This window comes from Heptranchias perlo, chromosome 9 (genome assembly GCF_035084215.1).
Source record: "Heptranchias perlo isolate sHepPer1 chromosome 9, sHepPer1.hap1, whole genome shotgun sequence".
NCBI lineage: Eukaryota > Metazoa > Chordata > Chondrichthyes > Hexanchiformes > Hexanchidae > Heptranchias > Heptranchias perlo.
Window position 1 is genome coordinate 62,640,473 of NC_090333.1, and position 20,919 is coordinate 62,661,391.

The 20,919-nt window shown below is 40.1% G+C and overlaps 1 protein-coding gene across 4 annotated transcripts in view; it reads right to left on the reverse strand.

Moving 5' to 3' along the window:
- nek7 (NIMA-related kinase 7) overlaps positions 1-20,919 on the reverse strand; it is a 188,522-nt gene that overhangs the window by 101,505 nt on the left and 66,098 nt on the right. For 3 of the 4 annotated variants that reach the window (XM_067990628.1, XM_067990629.1, XM_067990630.1), the window contains exon 2: positions 1,680-1,804. The gene's annotated coding sequence lies outside the window, so the exon portion shown is untranslated. The remainder of the gene's footprint in view (positions 1-1,679; positions 1,805-20,919) is intronic. The other variant, XM_067990631.1, reaches the window with a different exon arrangement.

The window sequence follows — 20,919 nt, forward strand, 5'->3', positions numbered from 1 at the left end:
TCTCCAATCACTCTGGAAGGAGATACCTGGCTCCCTAAGACCCAGATTCTGCTTTCACCTGTCCCATATCCAGGTAATTTGTAGCAAGCCCAGGGATCAAACAGAATACTATTGGTTAGAGTATTTCAGCCACTGGTTAGATCACATCCTCCAGATCATCTTTTGAGACTTTGGAAGGTAATAAGATGAATATTTCACTGCACTGTAGCTTAGATTGTAAGCTGTTAAGCAGATTTATTAACTAGGAGAATAGATAAGTGAACAGAAGCAGTGATGCACTGCAAATTTACAGTAAATACAGACTTAAATATCCCTCCTCGGAAGATAGAAAAATAACAGTTGCATCCACTTTGCTGAATTACAATTTAACTCAACCAGACACAAGGTCCCCAAATACTAAACCTTATATCGTGGTTTGCTGCTGCCAAGTAAGAGTCTAACTGACCTCTCTATTTCTCTATGATGGCTTGAAATAAATTACTCAATTGGAACAAGTTGAAAAAATATTTTTCAAAATTTCACTAGGTCAAAGAAAATTTAAAAATCTCTCTCTCAGACTCGAAAGCAGCTGCCAATCAACACATACAAACAAAACCCACAAAATGGTTGTAACTGAATGGGATTAGCCTCTCCCTTGATGACTACACACTTGTGAAAATGGTTTTTAACATTGGAGCTACCTTGGCAGAAATAAAGAAGCCAGTGATGTATCCTGGGCAAAAATGATTCGTTTTGTAACATCAATAAGTATATTTGGATATTCTGATCAGAAATTGTATTCCTAAAAAAACTGACTGAGGCAGGAGGAGAAAAGGGTGCTCCAGAGCACCAAAAGTAGATGCCAGTTAAGAAGAGTATCATTATCCGAAATGGGTGAAGGATGTAACAGTGTTTAAGAATTGCTGCGGCGATTTAACCCCAACCCCAAGCAGTAAGCACCACAATCCCCAGCAAGATTACACGAGTCACCTCCAGCTTTAGCAAAAATACCAACTTCCAAAATAAAACACAAAAAACCCTACAAAACTTTTTCCAAGCCACCATCAAATTGCAAAAGGAACTATACTTTCAAGTGTCGACTTCCATAGAACTTTGAGGGAGAATGATGGAGGAAACATTATAGAATCATAGAATCATAGAAGTTACAACATGGAAACAGGCCCTTCGGCCCAACATGTCCATGTCGCCCAGTTTATACCACTAAGCTAGTCCCAATTGCCTGCACTTGGCCCAATAGAAGCTGAATGGATAAGATAGGTTGCTTGAACTCAAAAAAATGAACTTCTCTGATTTAACTGGAGGCCCACAGTCCTGTAAACAATTGGGCTGTCTTAAAACTGTTTTGCTCTACATACTACTCTGAAAATATTTAGTTTTATTTGTCCCTTCATTAAAACAAATCATCAACAATATGGGGATTGCGAGAAAAAATGCTGCCTTGAGTCTCCATCTATTAACTAGAGAGCTGTTCATCTTTGACCTATAGCCCACTTTGTTATCACGGGAGGTAGCATCAATAACACTTTGTTGGAATAAAACAACTGTGATACAACATTGTTTCTCAGTTTAGATTTCCATACTTGTATTTTCATTACCTGTTGGCAGTGTTGGCGACACTTTTCTGGATGGTACACTTTATTACCAAAAGGTGGACCAGAACTAGTGCTCTGAATGCTTACCTCTTCCTGATAGCACACTGGGCGATCTAAAGATGGTGCAGATCTGCTGCTGTTGAAACTCTCCAGTTGTCACTTCTGTGGATTCGTCTCTTTACATGTCGCCTTGATTGAAGACCAGCATTCTGCTGTGAACATTGAGATGGCAATACAGATTTTATTCAGTCACTGGTTCTACCTTAACAACTTGTCACCATGAATCATCATGTTGAACAAGAAAGCATTTTCTAATACATTGTGATAACTCTTAATACCTTTATCAAAGCTAAAAGAAAATTGCTTAGAATAAATAAGATACATTGATTCAACGGCACAGATTCTGAATTGACGTCAAATGTAATCCTATACTTCATGCAAAAAAGGATATATTTGTCCTATCAAGAATTTACTGGTAGGTGATTAAAGTACTGGTGAAGATGCTGAAGACATGCGAAAGCACCATGGAGGAATAGAGACCATCTCCTTCAGCCACACCATCCCTACCACATGATAGACTTTTGCAGGCCATTTACTGGTGCATGCAGATACAATTATGGTTTCTAAGCTCACTGCTGTGAATTACTTCAAATCACTCTTCAACAGTCAAAACTCTTTCAAACATGCTTATGCTGACTTGGCAACGGAGCACCCATGCACCAAGGAAAAAATTACTTTGATTATAGTACCTTATTACGTCCTTCACATTCGTCTAAATATTTGTTTAAATGTAGTCACTACTGTTGTATATGCAAATGCTACAATCAATTTGCCCACAGCAACAGTAAATTAAATGAAAACCCTGATAATCCTTTTTGTAGAGATGGTTGAAGGGGAAATGTTGGTCTGCACCCCTGCTCTTCAAGTATTGCCATGGGATCTTTTAGGGCCTGGGTTCAACATCTCATCTGAAAGGCAGCACCTCAACAATGCAGCAGGACCTCAGCACTGCACTGAAATGTCATCCAAGACTGTACCCTCAAATCTTGGCGTAGGCTTGAACTCAGAGGTGAGAATGCTACCAAGTCAAGTTGGCGACGAGATAACAGTTGGAATTTAAACGGCTGAAGCAGAAATAGGAAACTTATGAGGCCATGGGGAGAAAAGATGGGTGGGGGGAAACTTCAGAAAATAACATGCAAAAAGCTGACTGTATTTGCTGTTGGTCTTATGGGCATTTGAAAACAGCTCCTCAAAGAAATAATAAGCCTCGCATCGGTTACTGCTTCTAAAATTATTTACGTAGTCAGAATGGTTAAAATTTTATCTATGAAACCAAAAGAAAATGTCCAATTCAGATTTACTTTGGTATTGAAAGTCCAAGGACAGCATTACTTGTTGTTACCAATGCGATGATCAGATACTGGAGATGCTTACCCACAAGCAATCTGTCAGAACAACAGGCAATGTATTCTCACCTCACAAGTTAACAATGCAGCCAACATGTGTTCAGAAACCAGTTTGTTTTAAAGAACTGTATTGGTCCAATAGCAAGAGAGCAAAGCCACTGTATAGCATCCCAGGAGGATACCCAAACTTGCTTCATTTCAAATGCTTTCAACACTTCATCCACCACTGACAGCATAATCCACACCCAGTCTGGATGGCTGTTAATTTTAACGAACGTCCATTGTTCTGACAAGCATAGTATACTAGGGCAGAGGGCATACAAAGTAAATCTACATCTTGCAATATAAACAGAAAGTATTTCCTTGTTTAGCAGTTAGGCAGACAGCCTGATCTCAAAAAATCAATACTCAGCAAAAAAACATGCTGACCAAGAGGCAGACTGTTCCACACAGGAGGCTATGAGCTTTACAGAACAAACTCCTGACTTCAACTGGGAGAAGAGGCAACACTTGGAAACACTTCTCAAAAAGATTGGGATGTGCTTAGCATTAACTGCAATTTGTAGCATCAGTGATGCACCCAATGCTAGCCTGAACATTTTATATCTGTTAGTTTGATTATTTACACTATTAAACACAATTTGATAGAGTCAAATTACACTACTATCTGGATTCATACTTGTGCACTGGGACTGAGCTGCACACACATATTGCTACCTCCATGTCAAGGCTTGTTTTTCTGTATCGTCATGGCACCACAGGCCTTCCGTACTCGAATATTTAATTTACCAAATAGGCTTTAATCTGTTCCCAGAACATTCTTTCAACTGTTGGCAAAAAAAACAGTCCCATTGACTTGTTGTGACTGAAAAAGTTAAATTCCATTTTTATTACATGAATTCTGCAAAATTTTCTGGTATTTTGGCATCAGATTCCACAATTCCATCGATTTTTCCATGAAAACTGAAATACCAGTGGCTATTTATCATCCATCTCCTCCAAAACCTTTTCCTACTCACAGGATGACTGACCATATACACAGAATATGCATCAGGCTTCAACTGGACACCTGCATCCAGCAAACGCAGCCTATCCAGATCTTAGCTTCAACATTCCCTTACTTTTTTGGGTTTTTAGCATTACCTGTCTCAACAGCTGTTCCCATGAGCTGATCTTACAACAACAACAGCAATTTGCATTTATATAGTGCCTTTAACGTAGCAAAATATCTCAGGGCACTTCACAGGAGTGTTAACAAACAAAATTTAACACAGAGACACATAAGAACATAAGAAATAGGAGCAGCATTAGACCATACGGTCCCTCGAGCCTGCTCCGCCATTCAATAAGACCATGGCTGATCTTCCATCTCAACTCCACTTTCCCGCCCTATCCCCATATTCCTTGATTCCCTTAAGGAGGTATTCGGACAGGTGACCAAAAGCTTGGTCAAAGAGGTAGGTTTTAAGGAGTGTCTTAAAAGCGGAGCAAGAGGTAGAGAGGAGAGGGATTTAGGGAAGGAATTCCAAAGCTTACGATCTAGGTAGTTGAAGGCAAGGCCGCCAATGGTAGAGCAATTAAAATCAGGGATACGCAAGAGGCAAAAATTGGAGGAGTGCAGAGATCTCAGAGGGTTGTAGGGCTGGAAGAGGATACAGAGATAGGGAAGGTCGAAGCCATGGAGGGATTTGCAAACAAGGATGCAAATTTTAAAATTCAGGCCTTCCTGGACCAGGAGTCAATGTAGGTCAGCAAGCACAGGGGTGATGGGAGAATGGGACTTGGTGTGAGTTAGGAAACGGGCAGCAAAGTTTTGAATGAGCTGAAGTTTATGGAGGGCGGAAGATGAGAGGCCAGCCAGGAGAGCACTGGAATAATCGAGTCTAGAGGTAACAAAGACATGGATGAGGGTTTCAGCAGCAGATGAGTTGAGGCAGGCACAGAGACGGGCGATGTTGCAGAGGTGGAAGTAGGTGATCTTGGTGATGGAGCGGATATGTGGTCATAAGCTCATCTCAGAGTCAAATAGGACGCCAAGGTTGCGAACGGTCTGGTTCAGCCTCAGATAGTGGCCAGGAAGAGGGATGGAGTCGGTGGCTAGGGAACGGAGTTTTGCGGTGGGGACCAAAGACAATGGCTTCGGTCTTCCCAATATTTAGTTGGAGGAAATTTTTGCTTATCAAGTACGGGATGTCAGACAAGCAGCGTGACAAATGAGACACAGTGGAGGGCTCGAGAGAGGTGGTGGTGAAGTAGAGCTGGGTGTCGTCAGCGTATTTGACGTGTTTTCAGATGTCGCTGAGGAGCTGCATGTAGATGAGAAATAGGAGGGGGCCAAGGATAGATCCTTGGGGGACTCCAGAGGTAACTGTGCGGGAGTGGGAAGAGAAGCCAAAACAGGTGATTCTCTGGCTACAGCTGAATAGATAAGAATGGAACCGGGCAAGCGCAGTCCCATCCCGCTGGACGATGGAGAAAAGGCATTGGAGGAGGATGGTGTGGTCAACCGTGTGAAAGGCTGCAGACAGGTCGAGAAGGATGAGACGGGGTAGTTTACTATGGTCACAGTCACATAGGATGTCATTTGTGACTTTGATAAGGGCCGATTGGAGGGATTCAAACATGGAGTTGCGCGAAAGATGGGCACAGATTTGGGAGACAACAACACGTTCAAGGACTTTGGCCAGGAAAGGGAGGTTGGAGATGGGACAGTAGTTTGCAAGGACACAGATGTCAAGGGTGGATTTTTTGAGGAGGGGGTGAAAGCGGCAGATATGAAGGGGAGGGGGAGCAGTACCTGAGGAGAGGAAACTGTTAATAATATCAGCTAACATGGGGGCCAGGAAGGGAAATTGGGTGGTCAGCAGTTTGGTGGGAATAAGGTCGAGGGAGCAGGTGGTGGGTCTCATAGTCAAGACGAGCTCGGAAAGGGCACGGAAGGAAGATAGAAAAGAAACTAGAGAAAGAATATGAGTTCAGGGCGAGGGCAGGAGGGAACCCTGGGGGATGTTTGGCTTGGTGGGCTAGGGTAAGGGAGGGAAGCAGCAGAGAGAGCTGATGGGATGGTCTCAATCTTAGTGACAAAGATGTCCATGAGCTCCTCACACTTGTTGTTGGAGGGGTGAAGGTGGAGAGGGCAAGGGAGAGGGGTTGGAGAAGACTGTTTATAATGGAGAAGAGAAGCCTGGGGTTATCTTTGCAGCACTTTTGGCAGAGAAGAGCAGGACCCAATAGAGCTTTATGTGGTCCAGCCAGATCTGGCGATGAATGGCTAAACCAGTTGTTCACCATAAACATTCAAGTCTGTGTCCCTTGGATTTAAGGGAGGAGAGATGAGGGCCAAATCAGGGGGTTACCTTAGTCCCCTGCAATCCAGAATCTGTAATCTTTTCTACACTCTGCCCCTACATATTGTTTCCCAAGATTAACATTTAGCCCACATACAGTAAGATGTTTACTGGATTTAACCTAACATGGCAAAAAATTCTCTTTGAAATTATTAACTTTATTTAGAAACAAAAATCAAGTGAAGCATATCTAATGACAAGTACTAAAAGTACAACAGAAGTATAATGAAGACGAAAAGAATGGTTCCAATGGAAGAATTACCCTTAGTAAGCAGTTACAGATTCAGTTCAAATGTCTACCACAAACTGAGAAACAGAGTTCTTGATGACTGCGCTCCAAACTCAGTCTCATTTCAACCACCAACTCAAGCTTCTTTAGTTGTGAACTTAATCTGTTCCACAACTTGTGCTTTTAACCAAAACAATTCTCTGCAAATATCCTTTAGGAGTTCTTTGTAGTTCCACCTTTTCCAAATGATCTGACAATACTTCATACATAAACCCCATAAAAATGAGGTGCCAACCTAGTGAAGCTACAACACAGGACTACATGCATGCTAAACAGCGGAAGCAACATGATATAGACAAGAGCTAAGCGATTCCACAACCAATGGATCAGATCAAAGCTCTGCAGTCCTGCCACATCCAGTCGTAAATGGCGGTGGACAATTAAACAATTAATGGGAGGAGGAGGCTCTGTGAACATCCCCAGCCTCAAAATATGACGGAGTCCAGCATGTGAGTGCAAAAGACAAGGCTGAAGCGTTTGCAACCATCTTCAGCCAGAAGTGCTGAGTGGATGATTCATCTCGGCCTCCTCCCGATATCCCCACCATCACAGAAGCCAGTCTTTAGCCAATTCAATTCACTCCACATGATATCAAGAAATGGCTGAGTGCACTGGATACAACAAAGGCTATGGGCCCCGACAACATCCCAGCTGTACTGCTGAAGACTTGTGCTACAGAACTAGCAACGCCTCTAGTCAAACTGTTCCAGTACAGCTACAACAGTGGCATCTACCCGATGATGTGGAAATTGCCCAGGTATGTCCTGGCCACAAAAAACAGGACAAATCCAATCCGGCCAATAACGCCCCGTCAGTCTACTCTCAATCATCAGCAAAGTGATGGAAGGTGTCGTCGACAGTGCTATCAAGCGGCACTTACTCACCAATAACCTGCTCACTGATGCTCAGTTTAGGTTCCGCCAGGACCACTCGGCTCCAGACCTCATTACAGCCTTGGTCCAAACATGGACAAAAGAGCTGAATTCCAGAGGTGAGGTGAGAGTGACTGCCCTTGATGTCAAGGCAGCATTTGGCCGAGTGTGGCACCAAGGAGCCCGAGTAAAATTGAAGTCAAGGGGAATCAGGGTGACAACTGTCCAGTGGCTGGAGTCATACCTAGCACAAAGATGGTCGTGGTTGTTGGAGGCCAATCATTGCAGCCCCAGGACACTGCCGCAGGAGTTCCTCAGGGCAGTGTCCTAGGCCCAACCATCTTCAGCTGCTTCATCAATGACCTTCCCTCCATCATAAGGTCAGAAATGGGGATGCTCGCTGATGATTGTACAGTGTTCAGTTCCATTTGCAACCACTCAGATAATGAAGCAGTCCGTGCCCGCATGCAGCAAGACCTGGACAACATTCAGGCTCGGGCTGATAAGTGGCAAGTAACATTCGCGCCAGGCAATGACCATCTCCAACAAGAGAAAGTCTAACCACCTCCCCTTGACATTCAACAGCATTACCATCGCCGAATCCTCCACCATCAACATCCTGGAGGTCACCATTGACCAGAAACTTAACTGGACCAGCCATATAAATACTGTGGCTACAAAAGCAGGTCAGTGGTTGGGTATTCTGTGGCGAGTGACTCACCTCCTGACTCCCCAAAGCCTTTCCACCATCTACAACGCACAAGTCAGGAGTGTGATGGAATACTCTCCACTTGCCAAGATGAGTGCAGCTCCAACAACACTCAAGCTCGACACCATCCAGGACAAAGCAGCCCGCTTGATTGGCACCCCATCCACCACCTTAAACACTCACTCCCTTCACCACCAGCGCACAGTGGCTGCAGCGTGTACCATCCACAGGATGCACTGCAGCAACTCCCCAAGGCTTCTTCAACAGCACCTCCCAAACCCGGGACCTCTATCACCTGGAATGACAAGGACAGCGGGCACATGGGAACAACACCACCTGCACGTTCCCCTCCAAGTCACACACCATCCCGACTTGGAAATATATTGCCGTTCCTTCATCGTTGCTGGGTCAAAATCCTGGAACTCCCTACCTAACAACTGTGGGAGAACCTTCACCACACAGACTGCAGTGGTTCAAGAAGGCGGCTCACCACCACCTTCTCAAGGGCAATTAGGCATGGACAATAAATGCTGGCCTTTCCAGCAATGCCCACATCCCATGAACGAATAAAAAAAAGGAGGCAGTCATTACTATGCAAAGGGGAAACTACAAGTCTTTTTACTTTACATACCTAGATTGAATGTAAAAATCTTCACAATGGAAGAAACCAGTTCCCTTAGATCCGAGGAATCATCTGCTCATGAAACAAATAAACCAATCCAATTTACAAATCAAAAATAAAATTTGAACATTCATGTCAGTAAACGAAGATCTCAGACTCAGTCTAAGATGGGGTATATCAGTCTCACTGCTCGACATGTTCGAGGTCTGAACTGCCTTTATTAAGCATGCGCTTGCCAACAAATAGCCAGAATCGCTGAGCAGCTCGTCTTACATCTTCTACAATGTGTACATTAGGTTTAAACTGTGCATCTTGATACCGACTTGCAGTGCCACATGCTTACCCAGCTTGGTCAGCACAGAACAGTATTCAGCCAATTCTGCTAAAAATCCTAAACCATGTTCTTGGAGACTGCTGCACAGAAATATATAGAAGTTACAACAGAGAAATAAATCATTTGGCTCAACCATTTTATGTCGGCATTTACCCTGCAGGCAAGTAAATAGTTCTTATCACATTTATCCATCGTGATCCTATATCTCTTTGACCCCTTTTTCTTCATCCACCTATCTAATCTAATCTTGAATGTTGACATAGTTTCTACCATGAACCCGGGAAGTGAATCCACATCCTCACAACTCTTCAGTTTCTCCTACCCTCTGTTCTTATTTGTTTTAAATTCAATTCAGTCTTAATTAAATTACGTATGTTCAATAAAAGGCAGGTATAAATGCTGCCTTTAACTGCTACAATTATCAGGACTATATGGGGGCCTTAAGTTTGGGAATTCAAAATTTGAGTACATGCACTAAAAACAAAAAATAATTTGAGTTTACAATATCATAGGAGATTTGGTCGTTCTTGCAATGTGATGAGGGAGAGGAAGGAAAGCTGCACGGTTGATTTTTTTTCCCCCTATAGTCCTTTGAATGCATGTAATGACTTCAGCGGAGAGGAATTTTCCAAAAGCACGAAGGACAGCCTTAATCTCTATTCTTTCCAGATAGAGGGCAAACTTTTTCAACCTACAAACCAATTAGGGAACAACAAACAAACGTTAGTAAATTTAGACTGCACAAATCACAGAGGATTTACTAAGTTCATGTATGGTCCTCACAAAATCAGAAAAGTGTATTACTCAACCTGATTTATATATGCATGAAATGTTCCAGCCTTGAGAGTTGTGAATCTTTGGAATTCTCTACCCCAGAGGGCTGTGGATGCTCAGTCGTCGAGTATATTCAAGGCTGAGATCGATAGATTTTTGGACACTAAAGGAATCAAGGGATTTGAGGATCGGGCGGGAAAGTGGAGTTGAGGTCGAAGATCAGCCATGATCCTATTGAATGGCGCAGCAGGCTCGAGGGGCCGTATGGCTTACTCCTGCACCTAGTTCTTGCGTTCTTATGTTTTATGACTCCCCAGATAGATAAGCTGCCTTTCAATGGGGTTAATCAAGCATAACCTTTGCATAGTTTGGTGATTTACATCTTTAATGGTCTCATCAAAAGGAGCTCAAAAGTAGATGAAATATGAATTGTCTCAACTAACTTTTATGATTCATTGTATTTACAAGTGATGCCCAATATATAAAATAGGGAAAATGGTGACAGAATTGAAAAAAATAAGATGAGCGTGTTTATGAGGTGAACATGGAAATTTTGTACTGGGTGCCACGTTGCTGTTACTTGATTGTTCCCCCTCACTAAACTTGGTTTTGCCTCATCCTTTAAACTTAATGTTACGAAGTATTCACAGCACAAGATAAAAATGGAATGCAATAGCCATACATAGAATCACAGAAATTTACGACACAGAAGGAGGCAATTCGGCCCATCGTGTCTGTGCTGGCTGAACAGGCTTTTCCATTCCCTCAATACCTTTCCTCATATCATTGAGATTCCTTACTACATTTAAGCAACAGTGAGTATCAACAGTCTATTGGACTAGGGATGGGCAGCATGACAGTAGAGGCGAAACCTTACACAAATTCGTGAAAGTTCTCTTCCAGCAGACGTCACTTTTCAGCCATCAGGAGCAGGGACTTCAGCTGATTCTCACTTTCTAACCAAGGCGGTTGAGGCCAATTGTGCTGCACCTGCAAGGATCAAACACATGGGATCTTTCTGATCTGCATGGCTCGGCCACTCATTGGCAAAATTTGATGGACAATCAAAGGAGCTACCCTTATTTGTTTTCTTTTAAAGCTTTCAGAGGCAATATACCAGGGCATTTTAAATTCTTCAACTACTGGAGTTTCTTACTGACAAATTTAGTTGCTGACTGCTATTTTTCCCATAAACTTAATGCATCCTCCACTATATCAGTCAGCTGCTCAGAAATACCACCAACCTCTTTGGTAGTGAAAACTGCTACGACAATTATTTTGAAAAACTACAAATTTGGTTAGCCTAAAATATTAACTTTTAATATTCAATATATTTTGTTTTCCCAATTTTCACTTTTCATTCTCAGTTGTTACAGGGCTGGTCTTTGCATTCATATAGAATCATACAGCACAGAAAGAGGCCATTCGGCCCATCGCATCCGTGCCAGCCGAAAAAGAGCTATCCAGCTTAATCCCACTTTCTAGCACTTGGTCCGTAGCCCTGTAGGTTATGGCACTTCATGTGCACATCCCAGTACTTTTTAAATGAGTTGAGGGTTTCTGCCTCTACCACCCTTTCAGGCAGTGAGTTCCAGACCCCACCACCCTCTGGGTGAAAAAATTTCTCCTCAGCTCCCCTCTAATCCTTCTACCAATTACTTTAAATCTATCCCCCCGGTCACTGACCCCTCTACTAAGGGAAATAGGTCCTCCCTATCCACTCTATCTAGTCCTGTCATAATTTTATATACCTCAATTAAATCTCCCCTCAGCCTCCTTTGTTCCAAAGAAAACGACCCTAGCCTATCCAATCTTTTCTCATAGCTAAAATTGTCCAGCCCTGGCAATATCCTTATAAATCTCCTCTGTACCTCCTCTAGTGCAATCATATCTTTCCTGTAATGTGGTGACCAGAACTGTACGCAGCTGTGGCTTAACCAATGTTTTACACAGTTCTAGCATAACCTCCCTGCTCTTATATTCTATGCCTCAGCTAATGAAGGAAAGTATCCCGTATGCCTTATCTAGCTGTCCTGCTACCTTCAGGGATCTGTGGACATGCACTCCAAGGTCCCTTTGTTCCTCGACACCTCTCAGCATCCTCCCATTTAATGTGTACTCCCTTACCTTGTTTGCCCTTCCTCAAATGCATTACCTCACACTTCTCTGGATTGAATTCTATTTGCCACTTTTCTGACCAAACTTATTTTCCAAACTCACTTTGCAAACCATACAAAATATTTTTGCATTTACTTTTATGCTTTCTTTTACCTCCCTGTTTAAATACTTTGTTTGAAGGGTTTTATGCAATTTGTTCTACTTTACACATTACACAAATCTTTTAATAGATACCTCTGTCTCAACTTCAAAAAAAATTTTTGGGCTTAGTGTGGTTTGCATTCCTCCACTAATAGCTATTTTCCTCAATTTATCTTCCCAATAAAACAAATTTAGTCCAAATTTAATCATGCTTGCAAAAACACAGTTGTATAAGATTTAATATCTCAGGCTAACAATTCTGCCAATTGCCAATCCTTTTTTGGCTAGAAATATCAAATTAGCAAACTATTTTTCCTCAAAAATGTTTACGGTTTGCTGATAATACGGGGCATTTCCTGTTGACTTTCATGTGAAATAAGATGATTGGAAGATGAGATACAGAGATGTTAAACAGCTTCTGGAGAAGTCACATGGTACCTAAGATTATTGTGGCAATACTAGTTTGAAGCACTATACCACAACTAATTTATTACTTTCTAAATGCACAAACATGAAACAACATTCTGTGTAGTACCAGACAGACAGTCAGATTACACAAGAGGTTTGCTTGATTAAAAAAACAAGTTCCCCCATTGAGGGTGAGTTGAACTATCACAAGCTAATCATTGCTGCATTATTTTTTGTTTCCATCTTAGCAGAAATGCCAGACTGTAACTCACAACTTTTTATCCCACTCAGCCCCACTCCTCTGACCTATGCCCAGAAACTTGGTTTACATTACTTCTTGCTTTTGAAACAGTCAACCAAAAGCACAGATTGAAATCAGTTTCAATTCTGTTCTCTCATCATTCCATAATGTTAGAATTTGTATAAATGCTTATTAGAGACTACATCAGAAACAAAATGCAACACTATTGCTGGTGTTCAGATCAAAGTTGTTGCTTGTGTACTTTAATTAATTGGGAGCTTGTTCAGTTAGATGAAAGCAATAAGTTATCATGGCAGATGTCAAGTAGTTGCAATTATAAAGAAAATGAAGAGAATCTTTTTCAGAAGTTTGACTCAAAATATTGTACTTCAATTATTGATGGAATGAGGGACTAGGAGAAAATCCATATGCTATTGGTTATATTATATATTAATCGGAGAAATGATCCAGCTTTACAGATCAAAAATAATTTACAAGTGAACTTCAGAATATGATTATTATTTAGTGCAGTAGATTTCAAGGGCATAGCTATTTTATCCCCGAGAGCGACCCTAGTTCAAATAACGGTGGATACAGGTCCATACATTATATTTTACCCAATAATTCTACACTTGTAACTTAATGTTTGTGTGTCAAGCCATATTTCAGACTTCTGTGCAATAGATGTATAGTACTTGCATCTCATACAAGAGATATAGCAGCAGTCACTTTTTTCACAAATTGTACCCACTGTGATACTTCAAACACAGAAATCTAATTTATATTTTTCCAAGCAAAACAATCAGGATTATTTTTCAAATTCATAAAAATATTGCTGAGTGGCATCTCCACTTCTACTTGATTACTGAACTTCCAAAGGAAAAGCATCGTTTGGAGAATAGAACTCTGCAAGAACTAATAAGCCTGTTGAAACAAAATTTTTTAATGGCCTTAAGAAACTCAAGAAAAAGTTAGCGGAACATGCTTAGTCGACAGCTCCAAGTAAAGGAATCCTTTCTCTCTTCTCTAAAGAGGATGCCTTTACAGAATGAGGCCATTCGGCTCATCATGCCTGTGCTGGCTTTTTGAAAGAGCTATCCAATTAGTCCCACTCCTCTGCTCTTCCCCATTGCTCTGCAATTGTTTCCTTTTCAAGTAAAAATCCAGTTCCTCTTTGAGAGTTACTATTGGATATGCTTCCACCACCCATTCAGGCAGTGCATTCCAGATCATAACAACTCGTTGCGTAAAAAAAATTCTCCTCATCTTCCGTCTCATGCCTTTGCCAATTACCTTAAATCTGCATCCTCTCGTTACCAACCCTCCTGCCAATGGAAACAGTTTCTCCTTATTTTCTCTAACAAAACCCTTCATAATTTTGAACACCTCTATCAGATCTCCTCGTAATCTTCTCTGCTCCAACCTGACTGAAGTCCCTCATCCCTGGTACCATTCTAGTAAATCTACTCTGCACCTGCTCCAAGGCCTTGACATCCTTCCTCAAGTGTGGTGCCCAGAATTGGACACATACTTCAGCTGAGGTCTAATCAATGATTTATAAAGGTATAGCATAACTTGCCCTGCTCTCCTTCGAATAGTGCGACAGAATCTTTTATGTCTGCCCAAACAGTCGGAAAAGGCCTCAGTTTATGTATCAGCCTTGGCTCAGTGGTAGCGCTCTTGCCTTTGAATCAGAAGGTTGCAGGTTCAAATTCCACTCCACGCTGGACCTAGTTCGATGAAGTATGACAATTTTTTTTTAAATTAAGTGAGATTTCTACACAAATAATTGAAAGCAAACAAATCTAACATGCAAACATTAGATTTTAGTTTTTCTAAATAATTTATGTTGTTAAGCTTTAACAAAATGTATCCAAAATTACTGTAAGAACTCACAGAACTAATACCAGAGACAACAAAACACCCCATGGGAAGCTGAATAGTGCTTTTGCTCCAAATGAATTTTCCAAAGCTCTCTGGCTTGAACAGTGAAATCCTCCAGAGTACAAAAAACTAGACCTATGTATTTTGTAACTGCAATATTACTGCAAAGAAGCAATGCATGGTGTTCCATCAGGGTCTGTTCTGGGGTCACTCTTCTTGACTATATACAGAAATGATGTGGACATGGGAATTGAGGGAACAATATCCAAATTTGCTGTTATCGTTAAATTGGGGGCTTAACAAATTGTGACAAGGATTGTGAAAGACTGCAGGAGAATATAGATAGGCGAGGAGGCAGGTGCAGATCATTATAGAAAAGTATGAAGTAATACATTTTAGAGGTAAGAATAACAAAAGGAAGTGCACCTTAAATGGTGAGATTTTAAACAGAGTAGAGGAGCAGCAGAACCTTGATGTACAGATATATAGGTCATTAAAAAGGTGGTATAACAAGCAGATAAGTTCATAAAAAAGACAAACAGAATCCTTGGTATTATATCTAGAGTCAGAGGTAATGTTCAACTTACACAAGGCCATAGAGTGTGTGTAGTTTCGGGCACCCATTATAAAAGCTTACTAAAGCAATGGAAAATGTGCAGCATAGCTTCACAGAATTTTACCAATAATGAGGGATTTTAGTTATGAAGACAGATTTAAGATAAGGCTTTTTTCACCACAGCTAAGATTCAAAGGGTGTTCGGATAAAGGTTTTCAAGACAATGAATGGTTCCGATGAGGAAACTAGCAACAGGCTGTTTCCACTGGTCAGCAAGATGCTAACAAGAAGGCACAAATTTAAGATCATCACAAATAGAATTTAAGGGGAGGATAGGAAAAAAATATTTACACATTGGGTGGTTAGAAGATGGAATTCTCTGCCACAAACCATTGTTGAAGCATCAATTCGTTAAAAGGCAATTAGTTGCTGGAAAGACAAATATTAAAGGGTATGGGGATCAAACAGAGAAGTGGTACGGACCAAATGGCCTGTTTTTTGTGATGTAGCATTCTAGGATTCTATGAAAGTCTGCTCTAAATCGAAGGGCTAAACAACAATCATAGATTCACCAATCAATTATTTCTGATGCAACCAGAGGGAGGCCTTTTCATTACAATTGTAACGAACTAGGTAGAGGCGACATGGAGACTTAATTATCATATTGAGGTTGAGTGCATACAGTACAAGCCTGTGTTCTTTTTATACTTCATGCATAAATCATTTCTGGCTGCAAAATAGGGGAGCAGCCATTTACCTTTACTGTCTTACGGTGTCGTCACAAAATACATAAAGCTTTAATCATATTTACATTTTTCCATCTTTGCTAAATATCTCTGCAACAGTACGTATTGTGTTTAAGTAGAACCATTTGATAAATAAAACATTTTAAAATTCATCACTTTTATTCAGAACCTCCCTCCAAACTTGGAAGGTGCAGTTCTTCTGGAACTTAATGTTTATGTGAACAATCAGATCACTTTTGAGCTCAAAATGAAACACAAGTACAAGAAAGCAGCTGTTGCAAGCATTTAGAATAACTAAAATATAAAAGATTCCACTTTGAATCGGCACCTAAGTAACATGCTGCAAACAACCCCTGGAATAAAGTAACCCATCTTGTATTTTTTTTAAGGAAGATTATCTCAGAAAAACTGAAGAATTTGTGCTTCACCTTGTTTTTTTTTTAAAACAGAAATTCAGGATAATTTCATGTCTAAAAAATGGTATCCCTGGAGGGGCTTCATGGTCAGTAATTTTCATGCGTACACCAAACTGGAGATGGGACAGGGCTAATGAACAGCAAGTTCTTGCATGCTCTGTGAATGGCAAGTCTCGTCATAAAAATTTCTACAAGTACTGCATGCCGAGCCTGCTAGCTTGCATCTCTTCAGCCAATAATGATGGGCCTGGCAATGTGCATGAATTCAAGGCTCACATTTCTCACATGGGCAGAAGCCTCCAATAGAAAACCTTGTTTGTAAGCATTTCAAACACAGAAAATACAATTGCATAGCTAAAGTTAACAGTTTTCTTATCATGTTGGATTTTTTTCTGTATTATATCACAACCTTCATCTCTTGTAGCTAGTGCTCAACTTAATGGAGAAACAAAAATGGCTGCCTGCACGATTTTCAAAAACAATTGAGTTGAGTGATTGAATATTCAGCAACAAACCATTGTTGATACTTTTTTGAACTTCTATGATTTGGGGCTTCTGTTTACATAGAATGTACAGCACAGGAAGAGGCCAGTCAGCCCAACTGACAAGTCCATGATAGTGTTTATGCTCCACATGAGCCTCCTCCCTCCCTACTTCATTTAACCCAGTGTTTCCTTCTATTCCTTTCTCCCTCATGTGTTTATCTAGCTTTCCCTTAAATGCATCTATGCTAGTCAACTCAACTACTCCTTGTGGTAGCAAGTTCCAAATTCCAACCACTCTCTGGGTAAAGATGTTTCTCCTGTATTCCCTATTGGCTTTATTAATGACTATCTTATATTTATGACCCCGAGTTTTGGTCTCCCCAGGAAGTGGAAACATCTTCTCTACACCTACCCTATCAAATCCTTCCATAATCTTAAAGACCTCTATCAGGTCATCCCTCAGTCTTCTCTTTTCGAGAGAAAAGGGCCCCAGCCTTCTCAATCTTTCTTCATGGGTATAACCTCTCAGTTCTGGTATCATCCTAGTAAATCTTTTTTGCACCTTCGCTAGTGCCTCTATATCCTTTGTAGTTTCTCTTTGCCTTCCTAATTTAAAAAAAATTCTTTCCAATCCTTTTCGTATTCCCTTTGGTCATCCTCTCCTTTGTTATCTGTGCACTTAGTGTACGCCTTTTTCTTTAGTTTCAATTTTGCTCTTATTTCTTTAGACATCCATGGTGTATCACCACTGGCTAGTTTGTTCTTGCTTTTTAGTGGTCACCGTTTTAAATGTTTCCCACTGCTGTTCTATTTCTTTGTTTGTCAGTAAATTTTTCTAGTTCATTTTCCGTAGTTCTATTCTCATCCCCTGAAAATCAGCTATTTTTCCCCCAATTTATTTCTTTTGTCTTTGTCTTACTTATGTCCTTCTCAATCTTTATCTTAAATCTTATTGTGTTGTGATCGCAATTGCTGAGATGTTCCCAGAAGCTTACTTCTCTTATCTGTTCTGGTTCATATGCCAATACTCGATCCAGAAGTGCTTCCTCTCTTGTTGAGCTTTTTACATACTGGGTAAGAAAACTCCATTCCCTCTGCCCCTTTACCTACCTCTTCTTGCCAGTTTATTTAAGGATAGTTAAAATCTCCCATGATTATTATTCTATGTCCTTTACACATTTCCCATATTTGCTTATATATTTATCCTCCACCTCCTTTCCACTAATAGGTGGTCTGTAGTATACCCCTATTCGCGAGATCAATCCCTTCTTGTATTTTATTTCAATCCATATGGATGCGGTTTCTATCCTTCTGTTAGTTATGTCCCTTTTCTCTACTGCCATTATGTTATCTCTAATTAGTGCAGCTACTCCACCACCACCACCACCCTCTCTTCTTCCTTCCCGATCCTTTCTGATTTGCATGTCCTTTGCCAGTTCTGTTGTAAATTAGCACTGTTTTAGGAATACAGAATTTGAGCCGATCCAGTACAAGTCTGAGATTTGCCAGTTTCGTGCCAAAGCGCGAGACAAAAATACACACTAAAACACAATGCAAGAAAACTCAGCGGATACACAAAAAATCAAACACATTCTTAAAATGTTTTGACAAGAATAATCACATGATTTCAGTCTTCAATAATGCAAATGCAAACAGAATTTCAACTAAATTTAGGCTAATTATTTGCACAAAATTATTTAATTATGCATTTGAACATTTTTGACTGCTCCCTTTCGATGCCACAGAAACAGCTACACAACTAACTGAACAATGCTGAACTGATAATGATTATAACCATTTAGCAACCATACAGCATTTAGTGCATTGAATGAGCCATTTCATTTTGCTGGTTAAGGCATTTACACACACAAATGGAAAGCACAGCTTAATCCTACATAATGGTTTAATTTCACACCAGTTCTTAAATCTTTTGTTAACTAAATTACCTCAAGTTGCAACTAACATTAAAAAAAATGAAAAATCAAGGCAAGGTGAATGCAATTTTCGCAACTAATTATCTCTGTAGTCAAATAATTATTTATCGATGTAAAGCTATATACTGCATGACTCTCTTCCAGAACATCTTTCCATTTGAGCATCCCATACAACTGGCAATCAAAAATTCAAGTACAGCCATCTATTTTTTTTTAAATTTCAAAAACACTGGTTTATTCGATATAACATGCCAAGTGAAAGGTCATCAAATTATCTTAGGTAGGAGTACTGTAGCAATTTAATGCCTAGCTACAACAGGTCATTTTAATCTTGTACTAAGCACCATTTCTCATTTTAACTGAACTGTACAATTAGCTACAAGTGCAGTACCTTCAAATATCAGTTGCTTAACCTTGTAATTACGAAGATACAAATACTGTAACTCAAGTAAAATAAAATTCAGTCCTGTCATTTGCAACACCAGACTGTATATGAAATATGCGTATTAAGGCTTCTTTAATGGAGTAAAATTTAGCAGTAATTTAAAGTTAGGAATAAGAGTCCAACTGTGATCATTGGCCAAATTATCTGCCGTTTCGAGGTCAAGCTTATTCTCCTCCATTTAAGCATCAGCATACACTCTTAGAGATACTATTACTTCTAAAGAACACAAAATCATGACTTTCAACTGAGACAATTTAATCTTGATATAATAAGTTACCAAAAACACTCCCAAAACTTAATGCCTTAACAGCCCTCTCCTGTTGCCTCAGCATTGACCTCTTACCTCGCCCCACCCCAAGACAAGATGCTGAAGCACTGGAATGGTCTAACATCTGGCAATATGATTTCCGACCAAATTAACATTAAAACAAGTTAAAAAGAAATCCATTTCTTGAGAATCACGAGTTTTGTTTCTCCAATCACAACCTCATTACACTATGTGTTCACTGGAAACTAGTGAATAATCAGGTTCACACTACCATGATGGGCATAAAAATATGAAGTTGCGGATTAGGCACTCTATTTTTCAATCTGCCTTCTGTAATCAGTGAGCATTATACTACATGACATGATTTCTAAAAAAAAAATCACTTGCGTTCTTTCCAGCTTCAGGCAGCAGCATTTAGCAAGTACTGCTGCCCAAAAGTAAAGCAAGTACAGCAATATACTGTACCTTCCCATATATTTTTGGACAGGTATAGCATAAAGCAGTTTAAACAAGTGGTCAGAATATCCTGCCACACAAGTAGATGACATATGATGCAATTCACTGCTTACCACATCATAGTGTTGTTCCAATGATTTTGCATACAACTAAATGATCCACCAATATTTTATGTAGAGTAAGGCAAGATGAAAACACTGCACATATTTCTAAGCAGTGCAGTGCAGTCAGAATTGGAATCCAAGTTATGTAACCGGCTGTTCGGATGATTAAATTCCTTCACTCGCAGACCACAAGCATATGGTACTTATTATCCTGAATTAAGTGATATTGTTCATTTTGAACATGTACAAGACAACAATCACCAGGGCTGCAGGCCACAGTGTGTACAATATAGCAAGCAAGGCTTTATATTAAGCACGCTGCATACTCAAATTGGATGCTATGCCTATCACACAATACAGCGTCATTGTATTCAGAAAAACAAATGCACCTTGCAATTTGCTCACTTTCAAATCCTACTTTCTCACTTTATTAGAAGTTTCTTCAATTTTAACTTGTTACTGTAAATAACAGCTGAAAATATTCAGCTGGACAGTGGAACTAACTTTATTTAGAAAATAATATCACGAGAACAATGTTACAGATTTCCAGTACTTTATAGGAAATGAAGTAAGGTTCCATAGTACTTGTGTAACCACAAGTACATATTCTATGAATATTAGAACAGTCATTCAAAAATACAAAATTACAGTTTAATAATTCAGCAAAGTTGGCAAGTCTTCTGTGATTCCAGTAGATTTTATAAAAATAGTACATACAATTCTTGGTAATCAACTACAATTCATTTCTTGACAAACTTATAGTAATGAG